This window comes from Lagopus leucura, unplaced genomic scaffold (genome assembly GCF_019238085.1).
Source record: "Lagopus leucura isolate 7727_CA_CO unplaced genomic scaffold, USGS_WTPT01 Super-Scaffold_100002, whole genome shotgun sequence".
NCBI classification, from domain to species: Eukaryota; Metazoa; Chordata; class Aves; order Galliformes; family Phasianidae; genus Lagopus; species Lagopus leucura.
Window position 1 is genome coordinate 85,055,659 of NW_024962263.1, and position 8,100 is coordinate 85,063,758.

The following is an 8,100-nucleotide window of genomic DNA, read 5'->3' on the forward strand; positions in this document are numbered from 1 at the left end:
TTTGCATGAAAGGAGTTGCTAAAGTCTTGGATATTCTTTTCTGATCTGAAAATGGTCATATTTGTGATGTGAGCTCACACATGATAGGAAGAAATGTGGAAGCTCAGTGGAGCTCAGTGAAATTAATGAAATATTTTTTTCCAGGAAACTAGACTGCATCATAATAAATATATAACAAGTAGCACTGCCACTGGAAGAACAAAAGGGTCATGTTTATGAAATGCAAATTATTTATTTAACATTAAAATGAATATTTCAATAATCCTCATGGTCAATATGATTGATTTTTACTTGATTCTGTTTTGGGGTGGCACTTCATGAGAAGTGAAGTAGATATAACTCACACAAAGAACAATTATTTGATTTCATCTGCAAATACAATATGTCTTATAGATGGTTTAAGTTACCAGATCTCTGGGATAAACTAATGGATGTTTGCTTTGTGCATTAGTAACACAATCCTTTTCAGGCAATGATGGATAAGATTAAATGGCTTAGGGTTCTATTGGAGCCAGACATAAAATAATCTTCCAAATTCTCATCATGAACTGTGACAATCTGCCTCAAAATAGTAGACATGATTACTGAAGTGATCCTGCACTCTGCTCTGCCAGTTGAATATGAGTCTGTCTCCTCCCAGGATTAAATTTATCCCTTATGGTACACCATTTTAAAAATCACTGCTATCAGGCAAGTTCAGGAATGTTCTGGAAAGGGTCAGCCCAGGTAAATTACACAGCTTCACAGCTTTGTTTAGAGGGTTTGGTTGAATGTGACCTGAGTTGTGGCACCCCACAAGCCCGTAGTCCTAGTCCCTTCACTGTAGGTGACGTGTTGATGCTCAGAGATGTGCCTGAGCTAATCTATAACAAGCAGCATGGACAGAATGAAAAGTTTCATGGAGCATGGGATTATGAACGCCACAAAAATAAAGAAAGAAATGAATAAATCTTAAAACAATACCATACTTATGGAGAACAAAGAGTAACTGTAAATATCCCTTTATTCTTGCTTGGATACTAGCAATATGTCTGACACTTGGTTTAATTTTGTGTACCTTGACTATGGGACAGATATTAATTTGGTCTTCAGGCCTGAGATCAGCACTACGTACAGCTGAGAGTTTTAAAGCTCACAGTTTGGTTGCAGTAAGCTATTTTGAGTGGAGTACAAAGGAACTTATGTCACTCGCATGCATGAAGGATGCTGCTTATCAAACTGAGTTGCTTACCAGGAAGGGCCTTCTAAAACTAAACTAACTAAAACTAAAACTAAACTTCTAAAACTAAAATTACAAACAACTTCCCCCTGCCCAGAAAGAGGAAAGATAGACAAAGGAACATGCAGATATTGACAGGAATCTTTCATTTTTTTCCTTGCAATTAATAAACCCTTAACTACTGCTACTAAAGTGTAACTCTATTCAGGCAGAGTGATGCTAGCAAGATATTCATAAGATAACAGTTAGTGAGAAAAAAAATCGATTAGAAAACTATTCAGCTAGGCTGAAGCGGTGAATGGAAGTTTCATTCCATTAGCATGCATTCAAGAAAGAGATGCTAATTAATTTCAGGAACTTCTGATATTTCAGCAAAACTTTATACTAATTTTCAGTTTCAGTTCAGGACATTTGCCTTCTGGGGATCCTGTCAATGTTTTCAATTAACAAATTTCCCTGTACATTGAAAGAAATGATGTTAAAAATAGAGGGCAAGAACTGCATTGTTCATTTCATTGGAAGTACACAATTCCTTTCTTGTTATAAAAAAGCAGGAAAAAAAAGAAAAAAGTCAGGTTTTCTGTACAAGTTTAATAATTCTGAATAAAGCCATACAAAGAAATTCACTGTAACATTTTTATCCATTAAAACTGAAGTGAAAAATCATTGCATCTTCCCCATTCTATTCCATTAGAAAACCACATTCACAGTTATCATTATTTTTTTTTCTAATTTGAAACGTGCACTCAAGCATGGTGTTAACTCAGTTTCTGGATATCTGTGTGCCATCTATGGGATTGTGGCAAACTCAAGACATTGCTTACACCAGCTGGAATATAAGAGAAAAAAAAATAGTTTTTTGATCTGGCTAATATTGATCATCTTATATTGTTACAAGAAATTACGTGGTCTATAATGATATACATTCGTCAAGAAGGACAAAATTACTGATGTCCATCCAAACTGAAGTTAGTAACACATTTGAGACAGATAACTTTTTCCTTGAAGTTTAAAATACACCCATCATACTAATGGACTGGGCAAAAAACTTGCAAAAAATCTTTTTAGATGGGAGGAAGACAACTTCAGAAAGTTCAGTTATTGAAGTTTACAGAAAAAAAAAATCAAACAAAAATAACACTTTTGTTTTTGCCTTGTTTACCAATGAGGAGTCTTTCAGACAGTGTTGGTGATATTTCCATTCTCCAGTACATGGAAACTCAAGGTAGTTGTATGTAAACAAGGCAATATGAAAAGAATTAATAACATGATCATATGGTGTTTTCCTCATGCTATGGCCATAATAAGAAGGACTATATTCAATCTGTATTGCAGTAAGCTCCACTCTGCAGTTATAATTGTAATAGCTTACTTTCTGTGGCTAAAAAATATCCCTGTGTCCTTTCTTATTGCATGCTGCAGTCTTAGTCCTATATCCTCTAAAATTGGGAAACCTGTTAAATATTTCAGACTGACCTCTGCTTTCTGCATACAAGTGAGGGAGAAAGGGAAAATGAAATTGGATTTGTGCTAAAACAATAGTTATTTTTATTCAAGCTTCTCTAAGGCTGTGCTGAGTCACTCATATTTGCAGCTCTCTGTAGTAGTAGTAAAAAATCAGTTTTTTTTTTTTTTTTTTTAATGTGGTGAAAGCCCAGGACAGCTTCACTGTCCCAGGGGATTCCTGCAAAAGAATTAGTAATTTCAGTGAGCAATTGCCAATCCACTGAGCTCTCAAGGTGACTGACATCTCGTTAGCATAGATGCAGGTCATTCCTTGCCACTGTATGCTTGAGGGTACATATAGTTTATTGGTGTAGCTACACTGTGCAGATCTTTATCCTTGGATTTCAGGTATCATCCCATCAATAATTGCATAAAAAAAATCAGGTTTCTGTGGAAAACAGTAATAATGAACAACATCAACAACCCCCCCCCCAAAATAACACCCCAAACCTCATGTTTTGATTTTCTAATATTTCCCAATATTATTAAAATCGTTAACCAGAAACATTTATAATATTAAAAACAAACAAAAAGAAAACAACAACAACAAATAAAAACAACAAACAAACAAAACATGAAAATATGTAAAATTATTTTTTGTTTGTCTTTCAGACTTGTGGTAAAGATAAATATTAAAAAGTTTATGCAGCTGTTAGACAATATAGTGACTGCAGATAGTTGAATAACTTGAATAAACTGGAACTGGTACTCCCAAATCATTTTTGGCAGGGCTGTGCTTCTTCTTTTCATCTTCCAATATAAGAGGAGGGAGTTGCTGCAATCCAGGTGCAAGATCTTGCACTTGACTTTGTTGAACCTCATGAGGTTCTCCTGGACACACTGCTCAAGCTTGTCTAGGTCTCGCTGTGGCATCCCATCCCTGAGCTGTGTCGACTACATCACACAGCTTAGTGCCACTCACAACCTTGCAGAGGGTGCACTTGATTCCATTATTGATGAAAATGTTAAAGAATATTTACACAGAACCCAGTAGGACACCATTCATCACTGATCTCAATTTGGACCTTGAGCCATTGACCACCACTCCCTGAGTATGATCTTGTAACCAGTTCCTCATCTATCGAACATTCCACCCATCAAATCCTTACCTCTCCAGTTTGTAAAGAAGAATGTATTGGGGTACAGTGTCAAAGGTCTTATTGATCTTCAGATAGATGACATCAGTAAGTTTTCCTTTGTTCCCTGATGCAGAAATGCCATCATAGAAGGCTACCAGGTTGATCAGGCAGGACTTGTCCTTTGTGAAGCTCCTCATCATGGAATAAATTAGCATTAAAAGTACATTGGGAACAGAAGTCCACGGGTGGAAATAGTGCTAAATTGGCAGCTGTTGTTATTTTACTATATTTTTGTTTATGACAAACTGTTTGAAAAGTTTCCAACTTTTATAAATGAATTCAGCTTTATTTTGATCAATTTAAATGAAGAGGTAACATAAAAAGAAGCATTTTAAATCTAGAGTAGGCATATTGGGAAGAGATAGCTTACTTTTGTTGAATTGGTGAACATAAGACGTGATATCGTCATGATCCTAGTTATCTTTCTTGCCCCCAGCACCTTCATTACAATCAGCATGTGGTAGGATATCACACTTCAGGGATATACCAATCTGCTCAGAGTAGTTAAAGAATCTCCATATTACACTTTAATGTGTTCTGCAGATACTTTCATGCCACTATAAACTTCACTAATATCTTTAGCATTAGTTAATGGGCCTCCACAGTGTTAATAAAGTCACTATACTGTAGCACGCTAACAAATACGTTATTGGCACCTCTCCTGGTAATGCGTCAGAATATAACTACATCAGTCTTCTGGGACATATAGTGTCCATTATTGTTTTTGTTTTGTTTTGTTTTTGCAAAAATATGCATTTTTAATGCTATTATTCTTACTCAGAATGTGACTAATTTCACAGGGCAAAAGTCTGGTCCTTGGTCTTTGGAGAACACTGAGGACATACCATTCTGTAACACATTACCTCTGTATCAGAGAGTCATCCTGAAATTTCACTAATAGCAGTACTGCTTAAGAAGTTTATTAATATGTTCTCCTCTCACTCACCAAAGGTGAATGCTTGTGTTTTTGTCACAAATTTTAAGTGTTTTAATATAATATATACTAATTCCAACTGCTGACTATTATATTAAGTTTTATAGAAAAATGAATACAATGAAAAATCCATTAATATCTTAAAGAATTTTAAATCCTGACATTTAAACAATAATAAGATGTACTGAAGGAGTAGGATGACTTAGTTGAATGAAAAGTCAGGAGTATGAAAATACTCCAATTCTGTTACATAAGCCTCAGTCGTATGGACATTTAAATATGTACTTAAAACAAGACTGTGAGTCATTTATTTAGAATCAAAATTAAGTCTGTGCTGTAGGAATGAGCCTTATTAGCCACTATCAGAATAGATAAGTGTCAGCAAACAGATAGAATAATCCTATCTGGTTCTAGACAGGAGATGCTCAGCCCCTCAAAATGTATGGTGTTTTTGGTTTAGTTTAGTGGGTGTTGTTTTTTTTTTTTTTATTTTTTATTTTTTATTTTTTATTTTCCTAAAGTACAATGTAAGAGTTAAGATTCTAAACTGAGGTTTGAGATCATGGATTCCATTTCTTATTTCACTGTAGATTTTCTTTCTGAGAATTGGCTACTGCTCATTACAATAGGAACTGCAGGTAGATGAAACAATCTAAAGGCAGTATTAATTTCCTCTAATAACGAATGAAAGAGGGATCCTGAAACCTGCCTCTGAAGGAGGACAGACAAAGATTGATACAGAAAAGAACAAGAGTGAAGAGAAGAGTGAGCTTTCTGAACTTGTATATAAGTTGGATTTATATAATGGGGGCTTCCACCTTCTTGGAATTCAGATTCATCATCTGAAAACAGATCCCTGGTTGGGTAGATGTCTCTATGTTTAAAAAATGACAGGAGGATCAGCAAAGGACAGTCTCTGTGGCGCAATGGGTTAGCGCATTCGGCTGTTAACCGAAAGGTTGGTGGTTCGAGCCCACCCAGGGACGAGCTGTTTGGAGGTTGGACCCTCATGAGTGATGTGATGGAGGTTCCTTCTAATCTTGGTACCTGTGTGGGTTGATTTTGGAAAAGAGAGAGAAAAGTTGCTTTATCATTTCCTAGAGTGATTTGAAATGTCAAAAAAGCCAGCATCTGTTTATTTATGCAGGCATACATTTCCTTGCCATTTCCATCCATCAGGAAAGCTGATGAAGCCCAAAGTGATACAGGACACCGTGACAAGACGGATCTGTACCTACACGCTCCTGATACAGCTTAGACTTCGAGGTAACAGGAACTCTTGCTTTCACTGCTCTGTGCTAAATGAGGACAACTTAGATGCTGAAATATTTACTTTTCACAATATTTTCTAAAGAAATGCAGGCCACCTGAAAACCTTGGAGTTCAATATACTTCTTGATTAAGGTAAGGAAACGTTATTCCTCTGCTAGCCATTAGTCATTGCATATGCCTATCTTGCTTTTTGGTTCCATTTTTACTGCCTCATTTACTGTATAGATGACTGATGTGCTACATATTCTTCAATTTTGCATTTTCTCGATTATCTTGATTTTATGATTTCAGCTATTTTATTTTTTCCAGTAATCCAATTTGTGTGTCATAGAGATGTAGTCCTCCATCACTGAAGCAAAAAATGACTGCCGAATGAGACTTCAAGATTGACCCATTCTGGATACTTGACTTCTCCAATGCAATATGCTTTCTGCTTTGGTCAGACTTTTCATTCTCTCCATTTTCACAGAATCACAGAATCAGGGTTGGAAGGGACCTCAAGGATCTCCAGCTCCCCTGCCACATGCAGGGCCACCAACCTCCCTATTTAATACTAGACCAGGTTGCCCAGGGTCCCATCCAATATGGCCTTGAACACCTCCAGGAACGGGGCATCCACAACCTCTCTGGGCAGCCTGTTCCAGCACTTCACCACTCCCTCTGTAAAGAATTTCCCCCTGACATCCTACCTAAATCTTTCCTCCTTCATCTTAAAACCACTTCCCCTTGTCCTGCCATTATATATCATTTCAAAGAGTTGATTCCCCTCCTTTTTGTAGGCTCCCTTTAGGTACTGAAAGGTTGGCAATGAGGTCACCCCGCAGACTTCTTTTCTCCAGGCTGAACAAGCCCAGCTCCTCAACCTGTCTTCATAGGGGAGGTGCTCCAGTCCTCCCCTGATCATCTTTGTGACTCTCCTCTGGGCCTTCTCCAACAGCTCTCTGTCTTTCTTGTACTGGGGGTTCCAACAAGAGCAGAGTAGAGGGGGACAATCACCTCCCTGTCCCTGCTGGCCATTCCTCTTCTGAGTGCCCAGGACACCATTTGCTTTTCGAGCAGCAAGAGCACACTGCTGGCTCATGTTAAGCTTTTCATCTATCAAGACACCCAAGTCCTTCTCTGCAAGGCTGCTCTCAAGAACTGCTCCTTCCAGTCTGTATGGATGCCTGAGATTCCTCTGGCCCAAGTGCAAAACCTTGTATTTTGCTGTGTTGAACCTCATTAGGTTCACCCAGGCCCACCTTTCAAGTCTGCTGTGGTCCCTCTGAACGGAATCCCTTCCTTCCACGGTGTCAACCGCACCACTCAGCTTGGTGTCATCAGCAAACTTGCTGAGGGTGCACTCGATTCCATCATCGATGTCATTGATAAAGATGTTAAAGAGCACCGGTCCCAAGACAGACCCTTGAGGGACGCTGCTTGTTACTGGCCTCCACCTGGATATAGAACCATTGATGACCACCCTCTGTCTGCGGCCTTTCAACCAATTTCTTATCCATAGAGTGGTCCACCTATCAAATCCACATCCCTCCAATTTGGAGATAAGGATGTGGTGGGGACCATGTCAAAGGCCTTGTTCAAGTCCAGGTAAATGACATCGGTTGTCTTTCCCTTATCCACCAATGCCTTCACTCCATCATAGAAGGCCACCAGATTGGTTAAGCATAACCTACTACTAGTGAAGCCATGCCTGTCTTGGATCACACGTTCATTCCTCATGTGATCAAGCATGTCATCCAGGAAGATCTGTTCCATGATCTTCCCAGGCACAGAGGTGAAACTCACCAGCCTGTAGTTCCCAGGGTTCCCCTTGCTCCCCTTCTTGTATATGGGAGTGATGTGACCCTTCCTCCAGTCATCCGGGACCTCACCTGGCAGCCACGACTTCTCAAATATGATGGAGAGTGGCTCGGCAACCACCTCAGCCAGCTCCTTCAGAACCTTGGGATGCACACCATCAGGCCCCATAGACTTGTACGCATTCAGTCTCATGAGGCAGTCTCGGACTTGCTCTGCCCTTACACTGGGTG

The 8,100-nt window shown here is 38.7% G+C and overlaps 1 non-coding gene across 1 annotated transcript; it reads left to right on the forward strand.

Annotated features, from left to right (window-relative positions):
* The first annotated feature begins 5,710 nt into the window (after nt 1–5,710).
* TRNAN-GUU lies at nt 5,711–5,784 on the forward strand. The gene has a single exon. It is a non-coding gene; the product is annotated as a tRNA-Asn (tRNA).
* The last annotated feature ends 2,316 nt before the right edge of the window (nt 5,785–8,100 follow it).